This window comes from Pan troglodytes, chromosome 6 (genome assembly GCF_028858775.2).
Source record: "Pan troglodytes isolate AG18354 chromosome 6, NHGRI_mPanTro3-v2.0_pri, whole genome shotgun sequence".
NCBI classification, from domain to species: domain Eukaryota; kingdom Metazoa; phylum Chordata; class Mammalia; order Primates; family Hominidae; genus Pan; species Pan troglodytes.
In genome coordinates, this window is record NC_072404.2 from 146427629 (window position 1) to 146449424 (window position 21796).

General features: G+C 40.4%; 1 long non-coding RNA gene across 25 annotated transcripts in view; it reads right to left on the bottom strand.

Annotated features, from left to right (window-relative positions):
- Window positions 1-21796, bottom strand: part of LOC735584 (uncharacterized) — a 236762-nt gene that overhangs the window by 191071 nt on the left and 23895 nt on the right. The window contains exon 1 of one of the 25 annotated variants that reach the window (XR_001719959.4): window positions 4674-5339. The exons of the other annotated variants lie outside the window; for them this stretch is intronic. This is a non-coding gene — a long non-coding RNA (uncharacterized LOC735584). Of the gene's footprint in view, window positions 1-4673; window positions 5340-21796 lie in introns of those variants that run through there. 25 annotated transcript variants of the gene reach the window in all.

A 21796-nucleotide genomic window follows, 5' to 3' on the forward strand; every position in this document is an offset into this window, starting at 1 on the left:
TAAACCAGAAATCCCTCTTCTGGATATTCATCAAAAAAAAACTGAAATCAGAATCTTGTAGAAATGCTTGCACCACCCCCTTGTTCACTGCAGCATTAATCACAATAACCAAAAGGTAGTAACAACCTAAAATCCATCTTAAATGAAAAAACAAAGCAAATATGGTGTATACATACAGTGGAATATTAGCCTTAAAATAGAAATCTCGTCGTAAGTTACAACATGGATGAACCTTGTTGCTAAGTGATGGATATTACGCTAAGTGAAGAAGGACAAATACCGCATGAAACCACATAGATGAAGTGTCTAAAGTAGTCAAACTTACAGAAACACAAAGTAGAATCTGTTGCCAGACTGGAGGGAGGGGAAAATGGGCAGTTGCTATTCAATGGGAACAGAGTCTCTGTCATGCAAAATGAAAAGTTCCAGAGATCTTCTGTACCACATTATGCTTATAGTTAATACTGTACCATACACAATAATTTGTTAAGAGGGTAACTCTCATGTTATGTGTTTTTTTTTTTCACAATTAAAAAAAAAATGTTAGGTGAAAAGACTAGCTGCAGAGGCCTACGATGAAACATGGTTTATATAAAGTTTCAAATCATAAAAAATAATGTCTCACATACATAACGATGAGGGCCACGTGCCGTGGCTCACGCCTATAATCCCAGCACTTTGGAGGCTGAGGCGGGAGGATCACTTGAGATTAGGAGTTCGAGACCAGTCACACGGCGAAACCCTGTCTCTACTAAAAATACAAAAATTAGCTGGATGTGGTGGCGCATGCCTGTAATCCCAACTACTCGGGAGGCTGAGGCAGGAGAATCGCTTGCACCTGGGAGATGGAGACTGCAGCGAGCCGAGATCATGCCACTGCACTCCAGCCCGGGTGACAGAGTAAGACCCTGTCTCAAAAAAATTAAAAAAAAAAAAAAAAAAAATATATATATATATATATATATATATAATGATGCAAATGTAAACAAAGGTAGTAAAAGTATAAAATATGTTTGGAAATGTTAAACACTAAACTCAGGATAGTGGTTTCTACTGTAGAGGAAAAGAGCAGAATAGAATCAAAAAGAGCTAAATAAGAGGTCTCTATTCGTCTCTATTTTTTTTAAATCTAAAGCAAATATTACAAAACTGATGGTATTTGATAGCTTAGTCTATTTTTCTGTATGTCTAGAATATTTTATTAAAGAAATAAATTTTTTAGAACTTAATACCAAGAATATTTTTTTCCTCCTAAGAAATGAGTATGTTTCACCTTCTCTAATACCAAGTTTCCATATACCCCCACTGAAGGAGGGATGAGCCAGGGACAGACATTATAGCAAAATTGAGAGATAGTGTCTGTGTGTGTGTGTGTGTGTGTGTGTGTGTGTGTGAACTCTTTTCAGAAGAGGTCTCATAGATTACAACACAGGGATGTGGCTTAAATAAAAATGTTAAAAATTATTAACATAATTGATGCTATTTGTCATTTTGCACTAGGCATCAATAAAAACATGAAGCAAATCTGAATTAAAATCAACACATGTGCAACCTTTTTTCTCAGTTCTGATTTTCTGTTTATATGCTATTTCATTTTATGTATTTGTGTGGTAAAGTTGCCTCAAACCCTCTGTGAAAAAAAGGCAAGCTATTAATTTTAAAAAAGAAACATCCTTTAATAAATATTCTACCAAATCCGTACAAGGAAACACAAAACAGAAGACTCAGGTGGAATGAATGTGAACATTGAGATAGCAGCCTTGGGACCAGGTGTCAACACAAATGGTTCCATTCCTAACTTTCATAAGAAAGGCTCAAACATAGTGTGGGCTATATCCAAGTTCTCATCCTTTTGGCCACAAAAAGAAACCTAAAAACCCTAAGGAATATGACAGTAATAGGAGATGTCGGAATTGGCAGGTGAGAAGTATACTGTTGATTTAAAATGCCCCCCAGATGATTCTCATACGCTTCCCCCCACCCCCCACAAAAGCCCACAATCCCTGACCCAGTTGACACCACTAAATTAGATTTAAATTAGATTTATTCTTTAAATTTGTTAAATATTCAACAAATAGTTTATTGAGCACCTACTCTGTCAGTGTGAGGAAGTGAGTGTCTTTATACTTCTGCACAATTAGAGCTGGGAAAATTTTACTAGGACTTGTGTTAAAGGACAACCTTAAAACTTAAAAGATGACTGAACAGATAGTGAGTGAGGGACTTACCTCCCCTGAGCTATGTGTTTACATTTCAGAAGGATGATGAAACCACGACTGTGGAAATCTTCCAGGGGTTATAAACTCAAGTCTGTTGTCCTAGGTTATTGCTATAATAATCATAATTTGTCCCTGCCCCAGAAACTCTGCATCTACTTTCAGGATAACATGAATAAATATAGGTGCTCAAAACTTATCAGTCCCCAGGCACTATGCTGGTTTGTAAGCACATCTCATAACAGTGATCAAGGTGAAGTTCCTGCTGTCATATAGAGTTTACAGTCAATTGTGGTCCTGAGAAGCAAATAATCTATTACTACGTGGTGTGGTAAACGCATGGCAGGAGATGCTGTCAGAGATCAGGGAAATCTAAACTGAGAGCTGATGGTGAAGAGTTAGCCAGACGCCTTTGTCTGAAAATAAGAGAAAATCCCAAGCCGACAAAGCCTCACTATCTTCACATAACAAGAAATCCCAACAAAGGATGGCTCAGCAATGCAGCAAGGCCCCCGCCCCAGCTGTCTTTCTGCCCCCCTCCATGTGGCGATGATGCTTGGGCTAGCTCCCTTCATGGCTGCAAGACAGCTGGAGCTTGGCCCACAGTGGGCAGAACTTCTCATCCAACTCTTTTTCACCAGGATGGCAAACCTTTCTGGAAGCCTCCACCAGGCTTCTCTTTATGTCTCAAGGGACAGAACTGGGTCACATGTTCATGCTCAAACCTATCAACTGGCAAGAACAGAACCTTCCTGACAGCCGTGGGCTGTGACTGGGGCCTGAGCCTAGCTTCCCCAGAGCATATGGGTATACAGAGAAGAGTGGATTCTTAAGCAAAGTGGAGGTTCTGCTAGAAAAGAAGAGGGCACTGGAAGGTTACAGGGAAAGCGACCCATGGGATGTGCTGTAGTCATTAAAGTAATATTTCCTTTGTTTAGAAGGAATTTACACTATTTGGCATTAACAGGAAATGTAAAGAAATAAAAGACCACCTTGTACTTAAGCAACAGCACACACATAGAATTTTAATAGAGAAAAACTAAAAATAAATGAAATTAATATGGTGTAAATTAAATAACACAAAGCTGAAAGATCATAGAGTAATAGAGGTAGATCAGGTTTTTAATAACCAGAGGCAGTTCTGAAAGAAGAGAATTATAAAATGACAGACGCTGCTTTATGTTTAAAGGCACAAAGGTAAAAATTTAGGGGAGACAAGGTAAGTTTACTCAGCCGTAACAGAGACTGCAGAACACTGAGAAAATGCACATGCAAATATAAAGCTCTTGGGGGCAAACCCGAGTGTCTGTCTTGAGAGCCAAGGTTTAGCCCAGGTAAAGGCACCCAATATGTATGTCTAGAATGAATGAGTGAATGAATGAATGGAGAGGCTTGGACTTGAAATACTATTTGACGGGAGACTACTAAAGGTTGCTTATCATAGGACACGTGTGACGAAACCATTTCTGATGAAAACTCTTGCTTTCAATACATAGAATGAAGTGGAGGAGTACAAGATATAAAGCGTCATCAATTAGAAGCCTATGAAAGTCATCTGGACATAAAGTAATCAGGGCCTGGACTGGGGACTCAAGAACTAAAAATCAGAAGTGCAATGGAAAAAAGTGGTGGTTATACATCAGTATACCTACTCTGCTTGTTTTATTTACTAAGAATGTCACAAGCATATAAGAAAGTGGTGTTGCACATTTTAGATTCATTTGTTACTGCATTATGAAAAACAGGATGGCATTTTTAATCTAGTTTATCTGATCCTGAATTTTAAGAAGGGTTTACAGCATTTCAACTAGACTACTTACCCTTGGTTTCTTTTCCAATTCCAATAGGAAATCTGCAGGACTCAATCTGATTCCACCAGAATCATGATCTCTGTGGCCTCCTACTGCTAGCTATCTAGAACGGCAGCTTTTGTGTATTTAATACTTAAAACAGTTCTGTAGCAAATTGTTCTATTAATGAAAATAGTAGAGACTCCTTCTGCCCTCTAGTTTTTCTCCCATGTACGTAATAATGACGGCCCCAAAAGTAACATCTTAGACATGATTCACAACCAGACCAAATCTATGATTGAGGTAAACAAAATATATACAAAGCTAAGAGTCATTAATTAGATCATTCATGTCTCCAACATCATTTCCTGTAACAATCAATGAGAAGCAATTCACAGATTCCTTCTCAGCTGGGTGCAGTGGCTCATGCCTATAATCGCAGCACTTTGGGAGGCTGAAGTGAGAGGATCGCTTGGGGCTAGGAGTTCGAGACCAGCGTGGGTAACATAGCCAGACCCTCCTCCCAACCCCCCCCAACCCATCTCCATTATTTTTAAAAAGGTATTTTTAAAAAAAGAAAGAAAAACAATTCTTTCTGTTTTAACTATTGTTTGCACATTCTTATATACCATGTGGTCTTCATTTCACCCCTGGCACCTTTACTTACCTACTCTGCTTCTTCATGACTGGTCACGGTAAAAGCTAATTAGTGCTTCTGCCTGTCAGAAGACTCATTCTTGACAGTTCTTGCTGACAAGCAGTCTTAGTCACAAACAAATAGGGCTTCACGTTCAGCCAGACTCTAAGTCTCTCCGTCCCTCTGGGAGGCAGCAGAGAGTTCCAGCTAACTCGAGAAAAGACAACGCAGCCAGAGAGGATGGCTGCCTGCAGGCTGACAACGCTGTTTCAGAGCACCCTAACACTTTCGACACAAGTAGATTACACCGGGGGAAGAGTTTAGGGATGAACATGGGAAAAGTACACAAAATCTAAGCAAGCAAACAAAGCCCTCCTCCAAAAAAAAAAAAAAAAAGAAAAGAAAAGAATTATTAACACCAGGGAAAACAAAAAGTTGTGCTGGAAAGAAAAGGCAACCATAGATTATATAACTCAGCTGGGAATAATGTTTTCAAAGTCCTAACAATGTAAATGCTGAATTATTCAAAATGTAATTATAATGAAAAGAAAAGGGCTATGCACATGGGGTGGGGGTGCATAAGATAAATTCTCCTGGCCGGGGCGCTGCCTCACGCCTGTAATCCCAGCACTTTGGGAGGCCGAGGCGGGCAGATCACGAGGTCAGGGGATCAAGACCATCCTGGCTAACACGGTGAAACCCCGTCTCTACTAAAAATACAAAAAAAAATTAGCCGGCGCGGTGGCGGGCGCCTGTAGTCCCAGCTACTAGGGAGGCTGAGGTAGGAGAATGGCATGAACCTGGAAGGCGGAGCTTGCAGTGAGCCGAGATGGGGCCACTGCACTCCAGCCTGGGGTACAGAGCAAGACTCCATCTCAAAAAAAAAAAAAAAAAAAAAAAAAGATAAATTCTCCTTTATCATGAGAGGTCAAAGGTAATGCCTAACACTGAAAAAGTAAGAAGAGGATAGAGCAATGCCTGTTTAGAGAGCTGGAGGTAAACAAGCAGAACAATCCACTCTAAGAGTTGAGCTCAGAGAGCAAGGGATGGGGCAGGAGTGACAGCGGGGAGACTGCTGGTCTTTGTAACAAGCCTTGTACCTAACAAGCTCTTGGAATATGCGGGTTGTGTGCATGTACAACTTTAGAGTTAAATTAACACTAGTTTAAAAGTGGCCAAGTAGAGACTAGAACCCAGAGTTGCTTAGTTTAGTGCTTGTGCCACTGTATAATACCCTTTATAAAAAATTACATATATTTTCCACTCTTGAATATAGAGAAAACAATGATATTTTATCAAAACAATGTAATGTACTATTGTTCTTGTCAAGGGTATTGTGTTTTCATTTCATGGACAAAGAAAAAAATCAAATATTCAGCAGTTGAATTGCAGACATACCAGTCTATAATAGGGGCAGGGAAAAACACAATATTCTTGAGTAAGACCTTCTCTGTTAAGGGGCACTCTTTTATTACAGAAACACATAAACACACACAATAAAATACAATGAGGTATTTCAGCACTTTGGGAGGCCAAGGTGGGCGAATCACTTGAGGTCAGGAGTTTGAGACTAGCCTGGCCAACATGGTGAAACCCTGTCTATAATAAAAATAAAAAAATCAGCCGGGCACAGTAGCGGGCACCTGTGTTCCCAGCTACTCGGGAGGCTGAGGCATGAGAATCGCTTGAACCCAGGAGGCGAAGGTTGCAGTGAGCCGAGATCACGCCATTGCACTCCAGCCTGGGTGACAGAGTGAGACTACATCTCTATACAAAAAAAAACAAAAAACAACAACAAAAAAAAACAATGAAGTAAGCACCATAACACTTCCTTGCCCTGCCTTGGTTTCCTCATTTTTTTTTTTTTTTTTTGGTTTTTTTGAGACGGAGTCTTGCCCTGTCGCCCAGGCTGCAGTGCAGTGGCGCGATCTCGGCTCACTGCAAGCTCTGCCTCCCAGGTTCATGCCATTCTCCTGCCTCAGCCTCCCAAGTAGCTGGGACTACAGGCGCCCGCCACCACACCCGGCTAATTTTTTTTTTTTTTTTTTTTTTTGTATTTTTAGTAGAGACGGGGTTTCACTGTGTTAGCCAGGATGGTCTGGATCTCCAGACCTCGTGATTCCCCCGCCTCGGCCTCCCAAAGTGCTGGGATTACAGGCGTGAGCCACCGCGCCTGGCCGGTTTCCTCATTTGTAAAATACCTATAGAGTTTTGTGAACATGTAATGAGGCAGTACATATATAGTGCTTGGTGCACTTCCAAGCAGGTAGTAATTACCTGCTAAGTCATAAGAAAAATAAGTCCAAATAGACAAACTCGTGTCTGTTTGATTTTAAAGCCATGCTCATTCCTTTACATCACATTTCTAAAATAATCCTATTACCACCTTATTAGACAAAACACTGATTTTGATTTTACTCCTGGGTCCACGTGGCATTAAATAAGACACATTGTGATACATATGTATAAAACCTGAGGGTTAGAAAATATTTTCCAGCTCTCTATTTACAAATATTTTATTTATTTAGAAATAGTCGCTTAAAATATGTCTTAAGAATTTGCACAATTAGAAGTGAAGTTCCTGACTTATCAGGACATAAAACTTGTAGTCAACTATTTTCAATAACCAGCAAGTAAATGATTTGTCACTAGATGGCACTGTATTGGATAATATTTTTAAAAACCTTTTTTAGCACAATGAGATCCAACTTGATTTGTCAAATTAAAAGAATATTTTCTTAGTCACAGGATGAGATAGGAGGTCGGCACAGGATACAGGTCACAAAGACCCTGCTGATAACACAGGATGCCATAAAGAAGCCGGCCAAAACTCACCAAAACCAAGATGGCAATGAAAGAGACCTCTGGTCGTCCCCACTGCTCATTATACACTAATTATAATATATTAGCATGCTAAAAGGCGCTCCTGCCAGCGCCATGACAGTTTACAAATCCCAAGGCAATGTCCGGAAGTTACCCTATATGGTCTAAAAAGGGGAGGAACTCTCAGTTCCGGGAAATCTCCACCCCTTTCCTGGAAAACTCATGAATAATCCACCCCTTGTTTAGCATATAATCCAGAAATAACTGCAAGGATACTCAGTCAAGCAGACCAGGCCGCTGCTCTGCCTATGGAGTAGCCATTCTTTATTCCTTTTCTTTTTTTCTTTTTTTGAAACTTGCTTTCACTTTAAAAAAGGAATATTTTCTTTCCAAAGGAGAGGGTAAGATTAAATTACTTCTGTTTTTTAAGTTATTTCATGGCTTTAAAAATTGTTAGGGTTTAATGGAAAAGAAAATAATGATATAATCAAGTTAAATGTCATTTTTAAACAAATCTGATACCTGAATAGTAAATAACTATTCTGATATCTTTTAAGCAGAAATAATTACAAATATCTCTCCTGTTTCCAGTATAACAAATAAGTACAAACACATACTTAACTGCACAACTGCAGTTTGTACTGTTAGCATTTGGTTAAGGGGAACTACATTTCCCAGAATCCTTTTCTATACATGATTCTAGGCTACAGCTAGAGGAACTCAAGAGGTATTCACTTGAGATTGGGAAGGAGGAGCTGCAGCAGCAGGCACTGCTCTCTCAAGTCATTATCCTCTTCGTGGTTAGAGGTGACAGACACAAATGCTGGCAGGGCCCAGCCTGTCCTCACACACCTCTACTCTGCTGTCCAGGTCTCCCTCACAAATATTGAGCCTATTGGTCAACAAGGGCTCCGGGCCCACCACCAGATGCGTGGCAGGAGACACGGAAGTGACATTCAAGAAATAGTTCCTTATTAACCAAGGTATGTTTAGCAAGCTATAATAATGCAGTACATGAGTGAGGCACCTCCTCACACGGTAGCTTCAGTGTGTTAATAACGTCCTATTAATTGTACAGAATTATATAACCTTTTGTATGGGTCAAATATTACATAACATTTTTTTTTTTTTAAAGAACAAACCACATCCCAGGCCAGTCAGTAATCTATTTAAATATTTAGAGATAAGTAAGTTGAGACCACAATGTCTGAGCAAAAGAGTCAGCTAAGGAAATCCAACTTCACCACTCCTTTATTATTTACCAAATTATTATCTGGTTGTTTCATTCATTTTGCCTGAAAACTTTCTAATATTACAGACACCGATCCTTAACAGCCAGCCAAACTCCTAAGTCTGTGAGCCAACCACCAATATGGCTTAGTCTTTAATTTACTTTCAGTGCTAATAAACTAGATCTAGTGCTGGAACCCATAATGGGTGCAAAAACAGACTCAATAATTGTGTACTAAAATAATTAATGATTAAGTCATCTTCATATCAGATGAGTCTGATTCAACTCCCCTAATGGCAGAGTTACCACAAAGTAATACAAACAGGCCAGGAGTCCCAGCACTTTGGGAGGCTGAGGCGGGCGGATCACTTGAGGTCAACAATTCGAGACCATCCTAGCCAATGTGGTGAAACCCCATCTCCAAAAATTAGCCGGGCATGGTGGCAGTGTGTGTAATCCCAGCTACTAGGGGGGCTGAGGCAGGAGAATCGCTTGAACCCGGGAAGCGGAGGTTGCAACGAGCCGAGATCACACCACTGCACTCCAGCCTGTGCGACAGAGCGAGACTCAGTCTCAAAAACAAAAACCAAAGTAATACAAACAGGCCAGGCGTCCCAGCACTTTGGGAGGCTGAGGCGGGCGGATCACTTGAGGTCAACAATTCGAGACCATCCTAGCCAATGTGGTGAAACCCCATCTCCAAAAATTAGCCGGGCATGGTGGCAGTGTGTGTAATCCCAGCTACTAGGGGGGCTGAGGCAGGAGAATCGCTTGAACCCGGGAAGCGGAGGTTGCAATGAGCCGAGATCACACCACTGCACTCCAGCCTGTGAGATAGAGCGAGACTCAGTCTCAAAAACAAAAACAAAAAACAAAGTAATACAAACAAAACATCAAAGCAAACAGAAAAATACAGTCCACTTTTGTGGATAAAAAAATAAGGTTCTGTGTCTGCCATGTTGTTTCTTGTTTGCCTCTGGCAAGTCATCCAGTGACATACAGTCTGAGTGATTGCTTCCAATATAGGTAACTCCCCAAGCCATACCTCTAACACTGGACATCAGCAAAGCCAGAACCCCCTGGGTCCATAAAGCACCTCTGTTCATTTGTGTGCGTTGTCAGTGTTCAGAGAGGGCTCACTATGCTCTGGGGAGTCTTCTAAACCCTTTACAACCATTATCTCATAGGCCTCCAGCCATCCTTATGACATAGGTACTATTATACATATCCTGGTGTTGACATGCACTAGATATATAGCCTTGGAAGGTTTAGTAGAGATTGAGTAGCTTTTTCCAAGGCTATCCATCTGGTACATTGCAACACCAGGGTCTGAACCAGCTTGGGTCTGACTGCAGAACCCCAGTTCTCAACCATTAAATGATGGTCCATCGCCTCCACCCCCATTACATGAGAAAAGAATAAACTCTGCCTGATTTATCTTTATATCCTCCAAAAGTATGTAATCCACTTGTATTTAGTATGTGTCAACAGTTATCTGTTGACTAAATATATTCTGAGTGAGAAAGTTAGCTGAGGTACTACTGCCTTTTATCAAAGAATAATTCCTGCTCCAATTTAAACTAGAGAAGACAAGGCTTCAGAAAATCTAACAGCAATGCAGACAATGAAGACAAAAACCAGGGATAAATTGTAATCGGGTAACCCCTACACCTCAGACTTATCCCAGTTTTTAGGATTCCAACTACATTACAGGACATGCACCTAACACTATCGTCATACCTTTAGTTCTATTGACTATTCTGGGCTTCCTCCCAAAATGAATAAACTCCAAGTCTCTGCCCCTCCTGGACCTACTTAACTAAGTGGGCCAAATCCAGCCATTTTCTAAGAGATGCCAATTAGAGAATAACGTTACGTAAGGACAGAATACTGTTTAAATAGGGTATCTTTCTGCCAGTCCCCACTAGTAGGTTTCACACTTGGGTTTTGTCACCCTATCTTAATTGAATACATAGTTTTCTCCTGTAAAGACACAATATTTTGCTTTCTCTTATCTGCTAATGAGAGAATCCTACTTGGTACTCCGCAGTGAATAATAGACTTCGAGTTTGTTCAAAAACACCAAAAAATTTACTGCTATGAAAAACAAAAAAATTACTGCTGTGTATCCTGGGAATTCAAATGCTATCCATCTGGACTACATTTTACACATAAAAATCTCACAGTATCCAATTATCATGGTAGGTTTAAAGCAGGGGTATCCAATCTTCTGGCTTCCCGGGACCATACTGGAAGAAAAATTGTCTTGGGCCATACATAAAATATACTAATACTAATGATAGCGATTAGCTAACAACAACAACAAAAAATCATACAAAAAAAAAATCTCATAATGTTTTAAGACAGTTTACTAATTTGTGTTGGGCCGCATTCAAAGCTGTCCAGGACCACATGTGGCCTGCAGGCCACAGGTTGGACAAGCTTGGTTTAAAGTATCAAAAGGCATCTCCCAAGCCTTCCATGATTTTATTTTATTTTCCCTCTGGCTAGCAATTCCTTGGACTCAGTCCTTTCTGTTAGGCTGGTCTACCTCCACTCCTAGACCCAGGCTGAGCACTCTCTCAAACCCCAAGGTAAAAAGAGGAAGTCGTTTTCCATCTGGGTCCCAGATCTAGTCCTTTCAGGTCAAAAGTTTTCTCTTCAGCTGCTGGACTCACCACTTAACCACTCAGGCTTCCCCCTTCCAGAGGCTTCCCTCTCTGTTTTAGTCCATTTTCTGTTGCTTATAGAATACCTGAAACTGGATAACTTATAAAGAAATGAAATTTATTTCTTACAGCTCTGGATACTGGGAAGTCCAAGGTTGAGAGACGGTATCTGGTGAGAGCCTTCTTGCTGGTGGTGAGTCTCTGCAAACTCCGAGGCAGTGCAGGGCATCACATGGCGAGGGGGCTGAGTGTTGCTCTCTCTTTCTCTTCTTACAGAGCCACAAGCCCCACTCCCATGACAACCCATTAATCCACTAACCCGTTAATCCATTAATCCATGAGTAGATTAATCAATTCATGAGGGCAAAGCCCTCATGACCCAATCACCTCTTAAAGATTCTACCTCTCAATACTGCCACACTGGGGATTAAATGTGAACGTGAGTTTTGGAAGGGACAAACATTCCAACCACCGCACTCTCCTTGAGCATATTCTCAGCCTCACTTCTGTACTGTTTAGCATGGATTCTTATTCCTTGCTGCAAGTCAGTTTTCTTCTACAGCTCTGCCCAGCATCACCCACTCATCTGACTCAGCAAGAGTCACACAAATTGCATATTTTAAGAAGATCCTTTGCTGCATCTTGAGCATTCATCTTCCCTTTACATTTGAATAAAACAATAATGCATGGACTTCTGATTACAGTTTAAGCTCCTTGACACTAGGTAGGCAAATGCCCCCTTTTGTCCATGACTTTTAGGATCAGAAATTTTTCACCACAGACATTAATTACACAGTTGCCTTTAAATTACGCAGTCTGAGCAAGACAATAGCTTTAAAATAAAGCAGAAGAGATTTTACAGTTTCTAATCACCTGTATACCAAAACACTTAAATGAACCACTGATGGGGCTTGTCAAATTTTTAATTCTGTCAATCTGCAAGGAAAAAGAAAAAAGAAAATGGAGAGAAAACAATTATCCACCCTCGAAGATTTGGTATTATTTGCCTGAGGGAAGATTTTAGGATGTTTTAGAGTCCCTCTGATTTATTGTTCTTTGTTTTCATCATTACATTAGAATGTAATCTGATCCACTCTGATGGTCCCAGAGAACCATGATCCTTTCTTTCCAAAACATCCACTACAAGACTGGACCTGGCTTTTGGTACTCTTCCTTCTTTAAACTCATTCCAAAAAAAGGCTTCAGAGAATGACTTTCTAAAGTCAACACAAACTTCAGACTTTGGGTCTGTCTCACAATTGGTCACAGAGTGCAGATGAAACTCAAAGTCAGTCGTGCTCTCAAAGCAAAACACTGAACAAAGATAAGCCCAGTCTTCAAACAACACGCAAGCCCACTGGCTTACTTCCGTAAAGGGCCCAAGTTACAGAAACGCCTGTTCTGTAAATGGCTTTGGTTACTTTCTCAGGATCATCTGCTCAAACAGTGATATGTCAGTCACTGCTAAGATCTTTAAAGAAAAACATCTTTCACTGGCACAGGATAGAGCATTCAAGAATTCAAAGAAACATTTGTAGATTTAAAAAAAAAACAAAAACCTTCAGCATGGCAAATCTCAGCCTGTGGCTTTTGGCTTCAGATTACTTGCATAATACTTTGTTTTTGTGAGATCCTCAAAAATGAGTGGTTATATATTTTTCATTTTAAAAAGTTTCTTCCTTTCCTATTTGTGATTAGAATAGAAACTATTAAGTTTAGTTTAAAAAAAGTATTTTCCTTCAGAAATCTATCCTACAAATCAACGTAGTTCTGTCAACAACCCCAGATAAATATTAAGTTGGACAGACACATCAAACAACATTAAAAAAATAACTATGTGAACTGAATTAATTAGTTACACAATTAATTCTCTACTTTTGGCAAATGCTTGATTCTGTTCTTAAAAGGTTAAATACAAAATAAGAGCAGTTTAATGTCATGAGGAGCCTTGTATATTTGCTGAACACCAGGAAAACCTTAAAGCACAACTTCATTAAATTCAAAGCAAAGAGATTTGACTCCTTTAGAGTGACATAATTAGAGAAAGGACTAAAGGGAGAACTGAAGGGTCCTAAAAAGAACATGGCCTTGGGTATTGGGAAGATCAGGATTTGAATCCTGGCTCGGTTATTTGCCAGCTGTGTGGTCTTGCACAAGCTACATAAACTCTCTGAAAATCAGTTTATCCAGCTGTAAAATGAGAAAAATAATGTCACTGCACAGAATTGTTATGGAGATTCAATGAGTTAGATGAAGCACTTAGAACCAATGTGGCGCCTGACACATGCTCGATAGGATGTCTGTGATTGATGTGAATTCCCTTCTTCTAATTCCCTTCCCTGTGTAAAACTGATGTGGCAGATCGTAGGACTTTGTAATGGTTGTAAATAGTTGGTTTCTTGAAAAAAAAAAAAACTATATTCAAATTATATTTTTAAGATGCTGAAGGAAATCCTGACAGGTTACAACATGGATGAACTTTGAATACGTTGCGCTGAAACAGGCCAGTCACGAAAGGACAAATATTGTATGATTCCTCTTGTATGAGGTTCCCAGAGTAGTCAGAAAGTAGGATGGTGGTTGTCAGCAGATGGAGGAGAGGGAAATGGGGAGTTGTTTAATGGGTACAGAATTTTTTTTTTTTTTTTGAGATGGAGTCTCACTCTTGTCCAGACTGGAATGCGGTGGCGTGATCTTGGCTCACTGCAACCTCCACCTCCTGGGTTCAAGCGATTCTCCTGCCTCAGCCTCCTGAGTAGCTGGGATTACAGGTGCGCACCACCACGCCCTGCTAATTTTTATATTTTTAGTAGAGACAGGGTTTCACCATGTTGGTCAGGGTGGTCTTGAACTCCTGACCTCGTGATCTGCCTGCCTTGGCCTCCCAAAGTGCTGGGATTACAGGCGTGAGCCACCACGCCCAGCCAGAGTTTCAATCATGGGAAGTGAAAAGGTTCTGGAGATGTATGGTGGTAATGGTTGCACAACAATGTGAATGTACTTAATGCCAAAAAAACCACTCAAGAATGATTAAATGGTAAAGTTTATGTTATGTATATATTTACCCCCACTACACACACACATACTGAAAAGTGCTTGGTATTTTTTAAAATCTTACAACAAATTCTTTTGAAAAAGTTTTGTTGTTGTTTTTGTTTGTTTGAGACAGGGTCTCACTCTGTTCCAATGGCTTCGTATTCCTGCTCATCTCAGCTTGACCTCTTGTGGCTATCTCTCCTTTTGAAACTGTTCTTAAATGGCTCTTTTCCCAAGTGTGCCCTTTAAATGTTGGAGTGTCCCAGAGTCCTCTGCATGACCCTCTCTCGTTTTGCTCAGCAAGCTCTCCTTACATAATCTCACCCATTCACACACGTGTGAATATGTTTCCGTTTGCTGGTTCTCTCCATTTGGGTGCCCCCTTCTAAAATGTCCAGAACCAAACTCAATGTTTCCTTTCTACTCTCCCATTCAATGGCTATAGGTTAAAAAAAGCTTCCTTCTCTATTCTTCCATCCCTCCCACAACTGTTATCTGCAGCTCTGGTATGTCACACGCAAATTCCGCCTCCCAAAATCACATGCAACTTCGTCTTCTCTGCCACATCGCTGCTGTCAAGGCCTAATCCAGGCCCTTCCCCGCACTCACCTGGACTTTGCAGCAGTCTCCTAACTCGTCTATTCTCTTTAGTCTTCCCCTTCCAGTCCATCTTCCACACTGCTGCCAGGCATTTTTCTAAAATGTGAATCTCCGCCATTTCCCTGATTTTAAAACTTCCAGTGGTTCCCTACAGCCAATGGGGCGAAGGCCAGTCATTCAGCATTACAGACATGGCCCTCTCCAATCTCATTTCCTGCTGCTTTCCCACTTCCCAACGCCCCTGAACCTTAAGCTCCATTACAACTTCTCAAGAAAATGACAATTCCCACCTCTACAGCGTGGTACATGCTGCTTCTGAAACATGCTCCTTATTCTTCTCCATTTGGTGGGCAACTGCACGCTCTTGAAGACTCAACTCAAAACGCCAGTCTTCCCAGACCAACCCCCACAGTCCAAATTAATTGAAGCGCCCAGAGCAGTTTGTGCAGGAGGTTGCAACGCTTAGCACGCAGCACTGCATTTACCTGTTTCTTGCTTCCAAGTCATCCCTGAAACCTTCTGTGTGGAGCAGCACAGGACCAGAAGACCTGCCTCACTCAGTTTGCAGTCACCCCTAGATGCTTCATGGCTTGTGTGGTCTACCTCTCTAGTCACACGTCTCCCAATCCTCAATGCTCAGGGACTCCACTGCCACACTGATGGACCACCATGGTCCAAGCACGTCCACTACAAGGCTTGGGGAAATCTTTCATTCATTCACTCGACTCACATTTATTACACGTGGAGCTACACGGATGAGACTTGGCTCCTCCCTCAGAGAAGCGAAAACAAACACACAAACAGACACGAATAACACAGGTTGTAGAAACCTACACACAGAGTGATTCCCAGGACATTCTGGAGATGGAGCACACAGGAGGACAATGTGCCCGGCAAGTGTGGGGCCCTGGAAATGGAAGAGACACTCAGTGGAAGCTTCTAGGACCCACAAGGTTTGAAGTGAGACCCACAGAACATAGAGCGAAAGAGGAGGGAATAGGACAAGTGGGAAACAGGAAATGGAAAATATATCAATTAACCAGATTAACTTTTTGTCAACTGCTCAAGTACAAGGAGTAAGAACCATGACAGAATCTCCAAATATATCCAGATTTTTTTTTTTTTTTTTTTATTGAGACAGGGTCTCTGTCACCTAGACTGTAGTGCAGTGGCAAAATCATAGCTCACTGCAGCCTCGACCCCCCGGGCCCAAGCGATCCTCCCACCTCAGCCTCCTGAGTAGCTGGGACCACACCCAGCTAATTTTTGTATTTTTTGTAGAGACAGCATTTCACCACAGTGCCCAGGCTGGTCTCGAACTCCTGGGCTCAAGCAATCCGCCTGCTCTCAGCCTCCCAAAGTGCTGGGATTACAGGTGTAAGTCACCACACCTGGCCCTAGATCTTTAACTGTAAAAGTAAACAACACAGTGATCTCCGGAGACATATACATTATCACTCCCTTTCTTTTCTGTCTCCCTCTCTCACACCCACAGACACACAGAAAAAGCTTAATGTCTATGTAATGAATACCTAATGGCAGTACTGACACAGTCAGAGCCTCTGCCCCCTCCAGTCACTTACGATCTGTGCCATCCACGGTGAAGGCACCCAGGTGTCCCTCCCTTCTGCTATTCCTTCTCACCATCCCCTGGCCCTTTTGTCTCTTCTATGCTCACCTCCCACGCACACTGCAAAACGAGGCTACATCATCAGAGGCTGCCCTATTTATTCAAAGATGATGTTACTGAGAACAATCATATCTTTTTGTGCTAAAACGAACTTATCAACAATAGTTCTTTTTTCACAGCATAAAGACTACTCTTAATTTGGAACCATAGTTATTAATGCTATTGTAATTTAGTTTAAGTCTTAAATGGACCCAACATTTCTTCTTAAAAGGAAAACAACCCTATCAGGAATAATAATAATAATATAATCATCGTCACATCATGTTACAGAGAAAACTCACATTTAATTTCTGGGTTTGTCTGTGTTTTACTACACAATTCTTTGGTCCACTTAACCTCAAATCCTTACACAAATCTGTGTTATGTCACATAAAGACATTTTAAAATTATTTTCATGTTTTGGCTCCATCCTATTGATAATTATTTCACTAATTTGAAAACAGATTAAATCTATGTACAGATACAGAACATAAAATAATACTAAATAAGGCCAGGCGTGGTGGCTCATGCCTGTAATCCCAGATCTTTGGGAGGCTGAGGTGAGAGGGTGACTTGAGGCCAGGGATTCAAGACCAGCCTGGGCAACACAGCAAGACCCCATCTCTACAAAAAATTAAAATTAAAATTAAAAAAACAAGAATCTTTCAATTTAGTATTTACGTGTGCTGGTTGCAATTTTAATTATATTTCTTATATATCAATTGCATCCCTGCAAGTTCAGTTAACAAAGCATATGAATAATAGAATCATGCTTGAAGTTGGGAGGTAAAGGAGAAGAATAGGTCTTTGTACTGGATCATGATCTTAAATGCTTACCGACCAGGAAGAAGGGAAAGGGAGGGAAATGAGTGGGGCTAGGGGAGAGCACACATGATAGTTAAAAGCAATATGTAAAGTAAAAAAATAATAAAATAAGTTGATTTCACATGCAGTTAAAAGAATCCCTGAAAATGAGTGAGGTAAAATCCTCCTCCATTGCCCTCAATCCAAGAGCTGAGTGGAAGTGCCATTCCAGGGAGGCTTGGGGGTACTATCAGGAGGCAGAAAGATGTAAGATCTCAAAATCTGAGTGGTGAATGGTATACCAGCCCCTCATCCTCCCACTTCTAGCAGTTTGTAAAAAGTTAATCATCGAATTAAATGTTATAATCCAATTTCCAAAATTGCTCTACTCCACTTAAACTGCTGTCACCTATAATAACCTTGCAAGCAAATGCATTCATTTCAAACATCATTCTCTGCGAATTCTGCAACATCTGAAGCTCTTGATCACTCTGCTTTTTTCGCTCCTGCAGGAACTCAACTGGCTCTTCTTTCTCTCTAATGCAGCAGATCCAGCTCCCCTTCCCAATCATATCCCAAACCATGGCTTTCCCCAAAGTCACTGCTCTGATTTTCTCTACATACTCAGTCACTGAAAACTCAACCATCACAGGGAAGGGATTCTGCTGCCTCCCTTCCATGTGTCCTACCTCTGCCCTCTCACTGCCCCCAACTAAATCCATCACTTGACTGCTAGATCGCAGCACTACGATCCACCTCTGTTTCTCCCTTTCTTCCATTCATCTTTGACATTACTACCAGATTAATCTTTGTCTGGATCCCAGACTTTTCTTCCTTTTCAAAATTACACCATCACTCCTCTTTAGGACAGTGTGGTGGTTGTAAAATCTGTTCCCAGATTCTCTGACACACCTCTTTTTAAAAGGTGAAACCTAGCTCCCCTTCCCTTGAATGTAGGCGGAATTTACTGGCTTGTGTCTAAGGAACAGAACATGGCGAGAGTGATGGGGGATGATTTCCAAGGCGTAGTCAAAAAGGGCACTGAAGCTTCTGTCTTGTTTTCTTGCATCGCTCGATCTGGGGAGTGCAGCTGCCATGTCATAAGGACACTCAACCCTGTGAAGAGTCCCACATAGAGAAGGAACTGAGGCCTCCCACCAACAACCAACACCAACTTGCCAGCCATTTGAGTACACCATCTTGGAAGAGGATCCTCCAGCCCCAATAAAGCCTTAAGATGACTGAAGACTGGCTAACATCTATTTAAAAATTATTATTTATTTTTTTAATAGAGATGGGGTCTCGCTATGTTGCCCAAGCTGGTCTCAAACTCCTAGGCTCGAGCAATCCTCCTGCCTCAGCCTCCCAAAGTGCTGGGACTAGAGGCATGAGCCTCCATGCCCAGCCCTGACTAACATCTTGACTTCACCACAAGAGACCCCAAGCCTGAACACTGTTAATGTGATCCCAAATCTCTGACGTACAAAAATTGTTAGAGATAATAAATGTTGATTGATGTTTTAAGCCAATAAATTTGGGGATAATTTGTTACACTGCAATAGATTAGTAGTTCAGAAGGCCTCTGCTGCCAGTGTGACAAATCCAAATGCTTTCTTTGGGCACTGGAGGTTGTCCAATAACTGCTCTTACTTTATCTTTGGGTACAGAAACACCATCTGAGCCAGTTATTTCACCGACCTCACACGACATGTGAAACTCTGCCTCTACTTTAGCCCATGCCATTGTCACACAGAATGTCCTTTTTGGTCCTCTCCACTAAACTAAATTCAACACTTTCTTCTAGGCTCAATTCAAGGAAGTGAATTAAATACCTACACAGGAATTTTTTATAGTTTTTAATGTACATAAATAAACATGTCTGATTTCCAAAACTATGTTTTAGTTATTTAGGATAGAAATTATGACTTATGCTACCCTCACATTCCCCCATACTAATAGATACACAGAGATAACTTATCATGGATCCATTTTTTAAAATGAAATAGATCAACATGTACTGACCTGTTCAGCTATATATGATACATTAAATGGAAACAAAGCAAGTTGCACAAAGAAAATTGAGTGCTTAAGAATAAATTTTAAAAGAAATGTATAAAACACATCTGAGGAAAACTTTAAAGCATTCTTAAAAAGACACAAATGAAGAGTTTAACAACAGACATCTCTTATATTCAGATAGAACAAGTTAACATAAAAATGTCAGTTCATCATAAATTTAGAAATTTAATGTAATCCTCATAAATAAACCAAGTTTTTTTAATGGAGACATACAATTGATACTGAGCCTCGTATTGAAAAATAAATGTGCAGTAACAGCCAGGAAAACACTAACACACTAGAGGGAAGGCCGAGTTCTTCCGGACATTAAATCACAGTCTAAAGCCTCCATGATGAAAAGTGTCTTACTGACACATGAATAGACAGACAAACCAACAGAGTAATACAGAAAGTTCAAAAACAGACCCAAGTGCAGATGAAGTTTTAGTATTGTATATTATTAAGGTGGCATCTAAAATCACCAAGGCAAAAACTATTTAATAAATGATGTTTGATATGGTTTGGCTGTGTCCCCACCCAAATCTCATCTTGAATTGTAGTTCCCATAATCCTCACGTGTCATGAAAAGGACCCAGTAGGAGGTAATTTAATCATGCGGGTGGTTACCCTCTTACTGTTCTTGTGATAGTGAGTTCTCATGAGATCTGATGGTTTTATAAGGGGCTGTTCTCCCATTTGTTTGGCACATCTCCATGATGCTGTCATGGGAAAAAGGACATGTTTGCTTCCTCTTCTGCCATGACTGTTAAGTTTCCTGAGGCCTCCCCAGCCATGCTGAACTGTGAGTCAATTAAACAACTTTTCTTTATAAATTACCCAGTCAAGGGGATGTCTTCATAGCAGCGTGAAAATGGATTAATACAATGTTAAAATAATTGGCTAGCCACTGGAAAACCTCATTTGGAAAACCTCATACCATAAACCAAAATAAACTCCAAACGAATCAGGGATCTAAATAAAGCAATGAAGCCATACTACCACTAGAAGGGGGAAAAAAGGTGAATTCTCTAACCTTGATGTAGGAAAGGGTTTGCTAACTACAACTCAAAATTGGGAAGACTGAAAGATTGATCGATTTGACTACATAATTTTTTTTTAATTTCTGTATGGCCAAAAATACTCCATTGTAAACATAAGGCAATAGATAAAATGGGAGAAAATATTTGCATCATATCACAGATAAAGGAGTAATAACCATAATACATAAAGAACTCTTAAAGACAGAAACAACAGAAAAATGGGTAAAGGACACGGGAAAATACATACAAACACATATATATTCACATATACTCATATACACAGACACACACACACACACACATATATATCTCTTAGATATATTAAAAGATGTTCAGTTCCACTCACAGTGGAAGAAATACAAATTTAAATTACATTGAGATGCTATTTCTCAACTATCGAATTGGCAAAAATTTTTTTTAAAAAAAGTCACTCCTGGCTAGGCTATGGAGAAACAGACACTCTCATACAGAGTTTCTTGGAGAACCGGCTGATTCTAGGGCTGAGGCAGAGAAGGTACGCAATGAGAAACATTCTATATGCACAAGAAAGAATATGTTCAAAGAACAATGGAGATGTGTCAAAAGACACAGGAGGCAGCTTGAAGAAACTCCTACTGGCCAAATCTGGGATAATTTAAGCATCAAAATACATAATGATAACACATTAAGACTAATATAAGAATCCATGAATATGCACTGAAATAAATGAGAGTGAAGAGAGAGCTCTTTTTGAGGGAAGAAAGTCAACTATAAATAAATGAAGAAGAAATGATGGACTTTTAAAAATCACCATTAGGAAAGAATAAATGATTCACACAAGCATCAATAGATTTTAAAAGCCTAGGGTTAAAGGTGTGAGGAGTAACAGGACATTAACGAAATCTAAAAATATCATTCCATAAGACAATTATTATTGGAAATAAGGGAGAGAGTAACTTTCCTGAGAAAAACCAGAGAAACCGGAAAATCTGACAGAAACCTGACCTTAACCAAGGGATCCAAGTTAATATCACCAATGGTGAGACAAATAGACATCAGGTGCCTCTGAATATGATGCACTGAGAAGAACGCAGTGTCCCTAATGTAGCATTTCTACGGAAAGCACAAAACCTCAATACCGGCATGAGGAAACAACAAACCACTGTTGAAAGACACTATGTAATATTGCCTAGTTCTCTCCGAAAATGTCAAGGTCACAAAACATAGAAAGACTGAGAAGCTGT